The sequence below is a fragment of the Mustelus asterias genome, chromosome 1, assembly GCF_964213995.1.
Source record: "Mustelus asterias chromosome 1, sMusAst1.hap1.1, whole genome shotgun sequence".
Lineage (NCBI taxonomy): Eukaryota > Metazoa > Chordata > Chondrichthyes > Carcharhiniformes > Triakidae > Mustelus > Mustelus asterias.
In genome coordinates, this window is record NC_135801.1 from 56,340,078 (window position 1) to 56,352,345 (window position 12,268).

The 12,268-nt window shown below is 41.0% G+C and overlaps 1 protein-coding gene across 1 annotated transcript in view; it reads right to left on the reverse strand.

Moving 5' to 3' along the window:
• lrba (LPS-responsive vesicle trafficking, beach and anchor containing) overlaps positions 1–12,268 on the reverse strand; it is a 901,160-nt gene that overhangs the window by 178,637 nt on the left and 710,255 nt on the right. The gene's annotated exons all lie outside the window — the stretch shown is intronic.

Consider the following 12,268-nt stretch of genomic DNA (forward strand, 5'->3'; position numbering starts at 1 on the left):
TTTACAAACATATGCAATATCAGCGCACTTCAATGACAATGCTTTTATAATAGTGTTGACAATGAACATGGAATTGACAAGTGTGCTGAACATTGGGTGAATTAATCTATAAGAATTTACTCATCCAAATTCAACACTTCATAAGAATGAAAAAGACTTGCATGCATACAGCACCTTTCATGTTCTCAAGACTTCTTAAAACATTTTTGACAAACAACAAATGAGATAAATGATTAATTGATTCACGTTGGTTGGACAAAAAACGTTGGCTAGAATACTGGCAGTACTGTGGGATCTGTTACATCTCCTTGGTTTAACTTTTTATCTGAAAGATAGCACGTTCAATAAGACAACACACAGTCCTGCACTGAAGCATCAGTTTGGATTATGTGCTTGAATCTATAGTTGTCCTTGAAACCATAATCTTCTAAACCAGAACTGAGAGTGCCATCACTGACCCAGGCTGACAATTAAAATTAAACAAAGAAAACCTTTCTCTATCCTAAAAATAGTCCTAATGCTTTTGAATTTGAGACAAGGATTCAACAACTAGTTTCAGATTATTAATTCTTTTTTTCGTTAAAGAAAAAGACAAATGCCTCTTGCAGTTTTTTGGCTGGGCCCCTCCATTGCTTCAAATGTGCATAGCTAGGATTTTGGAGGTAAAGGGGAAATAATATAATTCAAGTTGTTATACACAATACTCAGAGGGTTCTAAATCAAAGTGGGAGAAGTTAAAGATACTCTGGTGGTACAGCTGCTACCTCTAATAAGGCCATTTTGTCAGGAGTCATCAAATTAAAAGAACAACATTTTTTCATAGTTTATGGACCTGCATCACATTTTTATGACTTGTCAAGTTTATTGAAAGATTGAACTGTTTGATATCATAATTCAACTGAGCCAAATCATTAAATTGTCTGCCTTCTGCAGTTTCCAATAATATTTTATTTCAGGTCCTTGCATTAAACACAAGATTATTTCTCTTTGCTTGAACTTGATTCTGCACAAACTATTAGATGTTATTGAACACATGTAAATGCAGTTTAGAGCGAGAGAGAGAAATTTTGACCTTCAGTGAAAATAAAAAAATCAGGAGATGTTTAAAATGTGTCAGACTCAATATCATGGCTTTACACCAAAGTCAAAATTACCCTCAGAGATAAAATGAAGGAAAAGTCAATGTTACTTTGGCCACCTTAATTATGGATGAGGCTTTGGAACATTCCCAATTTCTATGTGCTTTTGCAAACCATTCATATCACCTGTAACTAAGGCAGTGTTCCTCCCTCTAATCACTAACTGGAAAAAGTGTAGGAGTGCTTGACTACTTAATTGGGCAAAAAATACAGATTACTTCACAATGTAATAACTTATAATTGTTGCATCTATATCACACATTAACAGAAGATATAATAAAAACTCCCCAATTTGAAAAGCAATACACTTCTATATTTAATATCTCCCCATTTCTCTCTCTCTCTCAAGCAAGTCCTTCACCTTTACACTTCCCAATTCATTTGTGGTAACCTCATACTAATTAACTGCACTGTTATTATTGCTGGTTAAAATAAATTAAGTATGCTGCAATCTGTTCTGGCACACTCACACAAAATAGGGGCAACATATGTAATTACTGCAGTATCTGAAAATCACAGCAAGTGCCTGATGTAAAATTTGTTTGGCTCTTACAAGCACAAACCACATGCCATTTAACAAGCAGAAAAATACAGGCTAGTCTGATGGCTATTATGTGCAGTGGCCCTGTGCAGCCATGTCAAAGGCAAGTGGCTCTGATCTAAATCCCTTGTTGTTATGGGTCAGTGGACCAGCGGTTCCTGGGCACCCCTTAGGGCCACTTGCAACAGCAGCAGCCTTCCAAGCAACTGACAGCAACAGAAGAGGTCATCAGATGCTGAGCAAGGTCAGGTTGGAGCAGTCAGTGCAGAGACAGCAGGGATCAAGAAAGGAATTAAGTTATTATCTCTTCCATCACCAAGTATGCCATTGTATACAGAATTGCAGATCCTTCCAAAGAAATTTCGCATTTAACTCATATGATGAAAAGGCAAGTCATTGGGTTTATCTAACTTCAACAGGGCTGCTAACATGCGAGAAAACCATTACCAATTTACTAACATAGAAGGCAAATTGCAATTTTAAAAAATAATATAATTGCTACAACATGAATGAGTTGTGCAGATACTGTATACGGAAGATACAATTACTTTGAGAACAGCTAAAGCATCACATTTTATTCAATTTTATTTAAATACAATATACATAATCATGGCCTTATTCTTGCAAACTGGTTAAACATTAAATGTAACTTATTTAATCCTTATTTAAAGCTGGGCTTCCATTGAACTTATTTCCTAAAACATATTTTACGATACTGTAATGTTGTACTGGCTATTTTTAAACAGCCAAATTCTAAGAAATCATTAGAGTCCAAATTTCTATAGTGCCTTTCTTGATCACGTGAGATCAGCAAGTGATTCAAAGCCAATGAAATTCTTTTGAAATGTAGACACTTGTACACTGTTGGGAAACACAGCAGACAATTTATGCACAGTAAAGTTCCATAATCAGTGCCATGATTGAGGTTTTTTGTATTTTTGGCTTCATAGAATCTCTCCAGTGCAGAAGGAGGCCATTTGGCTCATTGAGTCTGGACTGACTCTCCAACAGCATCCCATCCTATCCCCGTGTATTTACCCCACTAAACCCTCTAACCAACACATCTTGGGACACTAAGGGGAAACTTAGCATGGCCAATCTACCTAACCTGCACATCTTTGGACTGTGGGAGGAAACCAGAGCATCCGGAGGTAACCCACGCAGACATGGGGAGAATGTGCAAACTCCATACAGTCACCCCAAGGTTGGAATCAAACCCAGATCCCTGGTGCTGTGAGGCCGATGGTAGTCATGATGTGGAGATGCCGGCGTTAGACTGGGGTAAACACAGTAAGAAGTTTAACAATACCAGGTTAAAGTCCAACAGGTTTATTTGGTAGCAAAAGCCACACAAGCTTTCGGACCTCCAAGCCCCTTCTTCAGGTGAGTTGAAGAAGGGGCTTGGAGCTCCGAAAGCTTGTGTGGCTTTTGCTACCAAATAAACCTGTTGGACTTTAACCTGGTGTTGTTAAACTTCTTGCTGTGAGGCAGCAGTGCTAACCACTGTGCCACCCTATGAATGGATACCAGAAAGAATGGAGGATCTCAGGAGAACAGGATAAAGCCCTGAGCAAATGGCACCATAGTGCACACCTTCCTTATTCAGAGCTACACAATATGGGATAAAATACAACCAATCAGGACCTAATTCAGCATCCTAAGTTCTCCAAGCAATGATACGATATCCCAGAAAAAGGGGAACATCAGGATAACACCATTAGTACAAGATATGGCATCGTAGTATACACACATGTACACAGGAGCCAGTAAGCCAAGGATTCTTACACCATAGCCAAGACTCGCAACACAACAGACCGTACTCCTCTCCAGCCATATCAGAGGCACTGTTCAGGCCTCACCATCACCGGAAAATTTAAACTATTTTCCACCAAGGAAATTCTGCCGGCAAGGAGGAAAATAAAATCAGGACACCCAGCAATGGGAGTGACGATAAGGAAAACAATCTAGAATTAAATATAATAAATCAGAGCCTGTATCAGCAATTCACTACTCAGATAAAGAAAGGAAACCCAGAGGGAGGGGAATACCAGGATCAGTCAATGGACAGCAGACATGATCTAGCAGTGTACACTTTCGTAAAAAGGATATGAGGAACAGAACAGCATAACCTCATAAGAAACAGGATATGCATTCCCCCCCCCCCCCAACTTTCCCGGGGAGCCCAAGCCTCAAGACAGTCTCGAAGTCCCTATGTAAGAGTGTGCTGATTGGTTGGGAAGTGGACTGTAATTGGTGAAGGTGTTGTAATAGAAAATGTAGCAAGGAACAGTTAACTGTTTCAAATTCAAACCAGGCTGGTCAAGTCTGATTGGTCAAGGCATTTCAATGGGGAGTGTGCCAGAGAATGGCTTTCCCCCAAGCTTGTATTTAGGTGGAAAAGGCCTAATGCTTGGACATGCTCCTTCTGTCTGCAAAGGACAGGGCCCTTTCCGCGAATATCCATAGTTTCTATCGCTTGTAAGTGAATCACACTACAAGTCCGACTGAAAATCTTATATTGATTTTCAGTGTAATTCTTAGCACAATCAAGACTGCTTAGCAAATGCTGTCCAATTGCAGAATCACATTAATGTAGGACACTATGTCCTGCGTATTGCAATATAGGTTGGTTGGGTATGGTCAATACTTTGCCAGACGTGAACAGCTGATGGGACGTGCCATTTTATATGATATGCCAATCATTGGGATATACAATCTACATACCTGGCAGCACACTTAAATTCATAAACCACATTACCGCATAGCAATGTCTCGACCAGAGTCAACCAGCCTGGTTTTAAGTTGAAACAAAAGCTGGCAATTAACTGTGGCATTCTACATAGTAACACGTCTACCAATTAGCATTCACTTGCCGACCAATTAGCACTCGCTTCCCATGCAGTATAAATTGTTGTTCCCTTTACTGTTGGTTTATTTTGCATAGCTGTCCTGATCAGTGCAAGACAAAATGCTTCAATTGCATATCTCTTTTTTCAGCAACACTCAAGTTCTATACTACCAAACAACTATTTAGATCATATAAACCCAGATTCAGATCATTTGCTGGAGCAGGAACAGCCAGCACAGACTTGTTTAAGTCAAGTCCTACTCAACAAACTTGAGTTTTTAAAAAAATAAGTGACTGGGTGAATAAACAAAATACAGTGGAAGTAATTCATATGGATTTCCAGAGAGCATTTGATTCCTAGGTGTACAATATAAGAAGAAATGTAACAACTAGATAGAAAGTTCTTAAGGAAAATATGGGTGATATTTTATTTCACTCAAAGCCCATGCACGTGTGCAGTTAAAATCAAGCCCAATAAATAAGTATTGACTGGGCTAGAGAAGTGTTGTAAGATGCATGACCCACTGGATCCTGACTTTTCGAGATATATTTGGCAATTTAACCTTGGGTAGAGGGCATAGAATCTCAAAATTTGTTGGCACAAAAGTAGCGAGAAGGACTGCAAAAATCTTCAGGAAAACAGGCAAGTTAACAGATTAGGTAGAGGGGTACCATTTGCAATTTAATGTATTAAGTGTAAAACAATTTGGAAAAAAATCAAAAAATGGGACGATACACTAATTGAAAAGGCACTGATGAACAGCGAAACCAGAGGGATTCAGTGCAGGTTAGCAAAGCTATAAAAATCAAATATTTTCTAATTTATAAACTTGAGTATTTGAGTACAGGCAGAAAGGAATAATGAATTTAATACTAAACATTGGTCAGGCCACAGATTAGGTACCCTTCTACAAAAAGGGGCATTAAAGCTATAGAGATTACATGATGTGTCGATTGCTCAGAATTACACCATAGATGGAAATGTCTGATTATGAAGAGACCCCAAACACTGGGACTATTTCGACTGGATTAGAGAAGGCCAACAGAAGATTGAAAAGAATTCTAAAACAATGAACAGTTTTCATAAATTGAATAGTGAAGGACTATTTCCTCCAGTTGGAGAGTTGGTGATGAGAGGTCTTCAATAAGTGAAGAGGAGTGGGTTAGGAAAAAAATTATAGAGGAATTTCCACAGTGGAGTGATTGAAGAAAATACCACTGCGGCTTTTAAGGGAAAATTGGATAAATACTAGGAGAGGAAGATAGAATGCTATGGGATGGAATCAGGTAGTGAATTAGTTTTCTCCAATGAAGATTTGGCGCAGACACAACTGCCAGGATTTTCATCAGGGGAGCAGGCTATAACAAGCCATGGAGGACTAGGTGGGGGCATGAGTTGATATGCAAGACATGCAGGTGGCATGTGGAGTGTATGGGATTGGGCTAGAGGGCCCAACAGGCTTTAATACAACTAGGATAAAATTCCAAACAGAAGTGGGCTTGCTGACCAGTCACATCGACACTCAGCTGTCCACTTGGCTGCCTACACTCAGTTTCCGATGTTGGTGTGCTAGAATCCATCCCACATCCACCCCAACCATCCCGAGTAAAAAGCATGACATTCAGGGTCTTTCTATCAAGGAGAGTTAGAAATCTCCTGACCCGAGCTACTCGCTTCAGCAATGAAAATCCAGGCTAGTGCGTCAAAAGGTATCCTTCTCTTCTGTTAACTTCTTTGGTTTTGAAATGAGGTCATGGTTTTCTAGGTATTTCTGATAAATCTTTACATGAAAAATACTCCTGAGTTAAGACATTTTAGTAAAAGGAGTTAAAAGCCGAGCTGACATGCACCAAGATTTGAAACTACAATCCACTAAGTTATTCAAATATGGAGAAAAGTATTAATTTACCACCAAACTATTAACTGGGGACAAATAGTTTTTTATTATTTAAATGATGGGATGTGAGTACCAAAATCACGGCCATCTAATATGCAGATGATAATAAATTGGAGGCTGAAGAGGAAAAAAGTACCCAAATACATGAGAAAAAAAGGACAATGTGAAACTTGGTTCTTTTTTATCTGATACATTGATAGTTAAACTTGGAACTTTACCCAAGGCGAGTAACAGGGCTAACCTACTAAACGCAGAATATATTCTTTCTGTACATTCTTATGACCTAGGTATTTCAAACCTTGTTGACCCGATATCAGAGGCACAAGACTCAGTTAAAATTGAACCTCAGGCCTCATCAGCACATTGTTGGCAAACTGCAAACACCAGTTAGGTGTCCAAAGGCAGTTTCCTGGTTTCTCAAAGATGAAGTTGGGTCAGCTGATTTCTTAGTGACAGCTCTCAGGTCAGTCCTTGTGGTGATGGAGGAGGAAACAAGCTGCATAGCCAGGAAATGTAATTCAAGTATTTTTTTCATAAACTTATTTTGTGGTGGTCTCCGTTGGTCTCAAGAAGAAGTAGACTCAGGCTGTGCGGCATTGGCTGTGTTCAGGGCAGCCAGGTTTCAGGAAGGAGCCTCAATTTGCATATGCAAAGGGCCTAACGCCTATTTTCAATGCGGATCCTGGATGCCGACATTGAAGACTTTACCAATACCAATATACTTCCACCATAGATCCCCACCGTGGATGCTTTAGCATTCATTTTATGCCGGTAAAAGAGGCATGGTGTCAATAAATTTTTAAATTCATCTTCTTGGAGGAAATTTTATTGCCACAATGGAGAAAATGAAGTTCCATTTGATGTCAAAAGATATCATAGGGTCAAGAAAGAACACCAATTAGAGGGAGGCCATCCAAGGTAAGAAGTGATAACTGGCAGTTAGACATGAAAGAGGCACTTTAAAAAAACTTTGAAGAAATAAAATACATATTTTAAAAGGGCAGCTGTACTTGACAATATGGGATGTTCAAGATAGGTAATGAAGGAAACTGATAACTCAACGCAAATAAGATCCTTTTAAAGAGGCACAAACTACACTATCCAATCACTAGATGTGTCCCATTGTATTAGAACCTATTTGAATTTCATGTTCGGTTGAGAGCAAAAGAAAAATCAAGACCAGAGTCTGGAAGATTAATCGTCAGGTCAGAGACTAGCAATAACTCTTGGGCACACGAAAGCAAAGTCAGTCAGCTTGAAGGTGGTTTAAGACTATAGATTAATGTTACTGTATCTACCTCTGACCTACCTTGTCTTTGCTCTTCCTAAAACAAGCCAAAGTTTAAATGAAGATACTGACATTATGTCCAACAAAGTATTCACTATTTTGGATGCATTCAATTTAAAAGAAGGATGTTCAAATAGCTAACTGAAGGTTTATTACGTCAGTGAACCCCGAGCTTTTTACTACTGCATGTAATGGTCATAATATTTTAAAATTTCAGCAAGCCTGCACAATTACTGTGTACTGTACACGTTAAATAACTTAATCAAATGTTGCGATCGGATCAGAATAAAACAAGCAATAATAAATCTATTAAGAATTTACCAAGATCATTAAGATCACTATCTTCAGCGATGGGGGAAAAAACAATTCTGAAGTGTGGGCCAGAAAACTGTGCTTATTTCACCCCCCAGCTTGGAAAACATGCCAACCTCAATAAACCTCCTACTATGAGACACACTGCTGTTCCTACCTATTTGCTAGCGCTAAATAATTGGCATTCGAGTTGACAGTAATTTCATTTTTAAGCATAGGTGACAATATTCTCTAAAACAAAGTGAAATTTTGTCAACAGGTTCTCTCTCATCAGGTATTGTGTCTCTTCAAATCTGCCACCACCTACATTTTTTTCTTTATTCTTTCATGGGATGTGGGCATTGTTGGAAAGGCAAGCATTTGTTACCTATCTGTAATTGCTCTTGAACTGAGTAGCTTGGTAGGCAATTTCAGAGGATGGTTAAGAGTCAAGGAGGAAGATGGTGGCATAGTTGTAAAGGGACTAGTAATCCAGGGGCCCAGGCTAATATTCTAAGACACAGGTTCAAATCCCACCTTGACAGCTGGTGAAATTTTTTTAAACTACCAAAACCAATATTGTAACATTAGAAATTAGGCACAATTGTGCAGGCTACAATAATAAATTGGCAACTGCCATGAAAAAATGGCCAGATGATAACTACATTAGTTATTTCTAGAGGGGAGTGCAAAAGAAAGAAGAGGTAGGAGAAGTAAGAGTAATGATTAAAAATTCTAAACAACTGCAACTGCAAAGTGGTCTAAAGCAGATATCATAGAATTTGACAATATTATAACACAACTAGGGTCATCCTAGAATGCAAAAAACCCTCTGGCTTCTCTGCACTGCAAACCATCTCCTTAATTCCCACTCCTCTGCCCCTTTCACTCTTACCTAAAAAATAAATACAAGGATCTCAATGACATCTTATTCGCAAGATTGAGATGATATGTGCCTCTGCTCCTTCCTTCTCATACCCACCAGGCCACATTTCCCTGAAAGTTCTCCATGCTATTCCTGAACTTGCTTTCTCTAGTTTCTCTCCCAGCCTGCCCCTCATGACCCCTCCAAACTTGTGTGCCTAAGAAGCCCACCTGCTGCTCCCTCCTCCCTATTTCCACCAAACTGCTGACTAGCCAACCTCTCTTCCTCACCCATGTTACCTGACATTATCAACAGATTCTCTCTCATCAGGTACTGTGTCCCTTCTCTTCAGATCTGCCACCACCTACATTTTTTTCTTTATTCTTTCATGGGATGTGGGCATAGTTGGGAAGGCAAGCATTTGTTACCCATCTGTAATTGCTCTTGAACTGAGTAGCTTGGTAGGCAATTTCAGAGGATGGTTAATAGTCAAGGGGGAAGATGGTGACATAGTTGTAAAGGGACGAGTAATTCAGGGGCCCAGGCGAATTTAAGAGACATCCCACCTTGACACTGGTGGAATTTAAATTAAACTAATAAATCTGGAATGGAACACCAGTCTTGGTAACGATGAACATGAAACTGATTGTTGTAAACACCAATCTGGTAAACTAATATTCTTATCTGCCATCCTATCAATGCTCTTAAGCGTGCTGCCATTTACTTTATATTTCCTATCCGTATAAGACCTTCCAAAATACATTACCTCAAAAGAACCCCAATACCTCCTCTTTTTTTTATCTCAACATGATTCAAACTATCTACACACCCTTTTCCAGACGCATCATCTGCCAAGTCCTTCTCTTTGGTGAATACTGACGCAAAGTACTCATTTAATACCTTGCCCATTTCCCCTGGCTCCACACATAGATTCCTTCCCTTGTCCTTGAGTGGGCCAACCTTCTCCCTGGCGACCCTCATGCTCTTTATATATGTATAAAAAGCCTTGGGATTTTCCTTAATCCTGCAGGCCAAGGCTTTTTTGTGACCTCTTTTAGCCCTCCTTGCTCCTTGCTTAAGTTTCTTTCTACTTTCCTTGTATTCCACACTTGCTTTGTGTGTTCCCAGCTTTGACAAATGCTTCCTTTTTCTCTTTGACTAGGCTCACAATATCTCTCGTTATCCAAGGTTCCCAAAACTTGCCATACTTATCCTTCATCCTTACAGGAATGTGCCAGTCCTGAATTCCTATCAACTTACACCTGAAAGCCTCCCACATGCCAGATGTTGATTTTCCCTCAAACATTTGCCCCCAATCTACATTCTTCAGTTCCTGCCTAATATTGATGTAATTAGCCTTCCCCCAATTTAGCACCTTAACTTGAGGACTACACTTATCTTTATCCATCAGTACCTTAAAGCTTACTGAATTGTGGTCACTGTTCCCGAACTGCTCCCCTACTGAAACACCTGGCTGGGCTCATTCCGCAATACCAGGTCCAGTATAGCCCCCTCCCTAGTTAGGCTAGCTACATATTTGTTTCAAGAAGCCCTCCTGGATGCTCCTTACAAACTCTGCCCCATCCACGCCCCGAGCACTAAGTGAGTCCCAGTCAATATAGGGGAAGTTAAAATCTCCCACCATAACAATCCTGTTACTTTTACACCTTGCCAAAATCTGCCTACGTATCTGTTCCTCTATCTCCCGCTGGCTGTTGGGTGGCCTATAGTAAACCCCCAACATTGTGACTACACCCTTTCTTTTCCTGAGCTCTACCCATATTGCCACGCTGTATGAGCCCTCCGTGGTGTCCTCCCACAGTACATTCTCCTTAACCAGTAGTGCAACTCCCCCACCCCTTTTACATCCCCCTCTAGCCCGCCTGAAACATCTGTATCCTGGGTTGTTAAGCTGCCAATCCTGTGCTTCCCTCAACCAAGTCTCTATAATAGCAACAACATCATAGTTCCTACTACTAATCCAAGCTCGAAGTTCATCTGCCTTACCTGTTACACTTCTCGCATTGAAACAAATGCACTCCACCAGACCCTCTTTGATTAGCAACCTCACCCTGCCTGCTGTTTCTCTGAGTCTGACTGGCCCTTCTCTCTGGTTCCCCTTCAGCTAATTCACCTTTGCTTTGGTTCCCAGCCCCCTGCCAAACTAGTTTAAATCCTCCCATGTGACACTAGCAAACCTTCTGGACAGAATATTTATGCCCTTCCAGTTTAGATACAACCTGTTCTTCTTGTACAGGTCCCACCTGCCCCGGAAGAGACCCCAATGGTCCAGATATCTGAAACCCTCCCTCCTACACCAGCTGTTTAGCCACATGTTGAGCTGCACTATCTTCCTATTCCTAGCCTCACTAGCACGTGGCACAGGGAGTAATTCTGAGATGACAACCCTAGAGGTCCTGCTTTTTAACTTTCTACCTAACTCCCTAAACTGCTGCTGCAGGACCTCATCACTCTTCCTACCTATGTCGTTACTACCAATATGTACCACGACCTCTGGCTGTTCACTCTCTCCCTGCAGAATGCTTTCTGCCACTTCGGAGACATCCTGGACCCTGGCACCAGGGAGGCAACATACCATCCTGGAGTCTCTTTCACGTCCACAGAAGTGCCTATCTGCACCCCTAACTATAGAGTTTTCTATAGCAATTGCTCTAGTCCTCTTTGTCCCTCCCTGCTTAACAACAGAGCCAGCCGTGGTGCCACTGCTTTAGCTGCTGCTGCTGCTTTTATCCTGATAGACCATCCTCCCCAACAGTATCCAAAATGGTATACCATGTTAGAGAGGGGGACGACCACAGGGATTCCTGCACTGACTGCCTGACCCTTCTAGCGGTCACCCATCTATCTGCCTGCATCTTGGACGTGACCACGTCTCTAAAGCTCCTATCTATGACGCTTTCTGCCACCTTCATGCTCCTAAGTGCCTCCAAACTGCTGCTCCAACCTATCCATGCGGTCTGTAAGGAGCTGCAATTGGGTGCACTTCCTGCAAACGTAGTCGTCCGAGACGCTGGAAGCATCACGGATCTTCCACATGCAACACTTAATCCCACTGACCGTCATTTCGAGCACCAATTAAATTATTTTAAGAACATTTATAGAACTCTTACCTTCACTTTTACCTTCCCACTGTGGCCTTTTTTTTTGGTCAGAGGAGGGGGGAGGGAGGGAAACATTAATGTAGTGTTTCGGGCTTACCGCTCCTTGACACCAGATCTTCCGCTTCCCACTTCTTAGTAGATATTGCTGGTCCGACTTCTCCCAGAATGCACCAGTGAAGTCCCTCAGCCGCCTTTACCTCCTTTTTGGTATCGGCGTGACCCAGAATATCTGCACACCCTACCCTAGGCTCCTCATCCACCAAGTCCTTCTCTTTG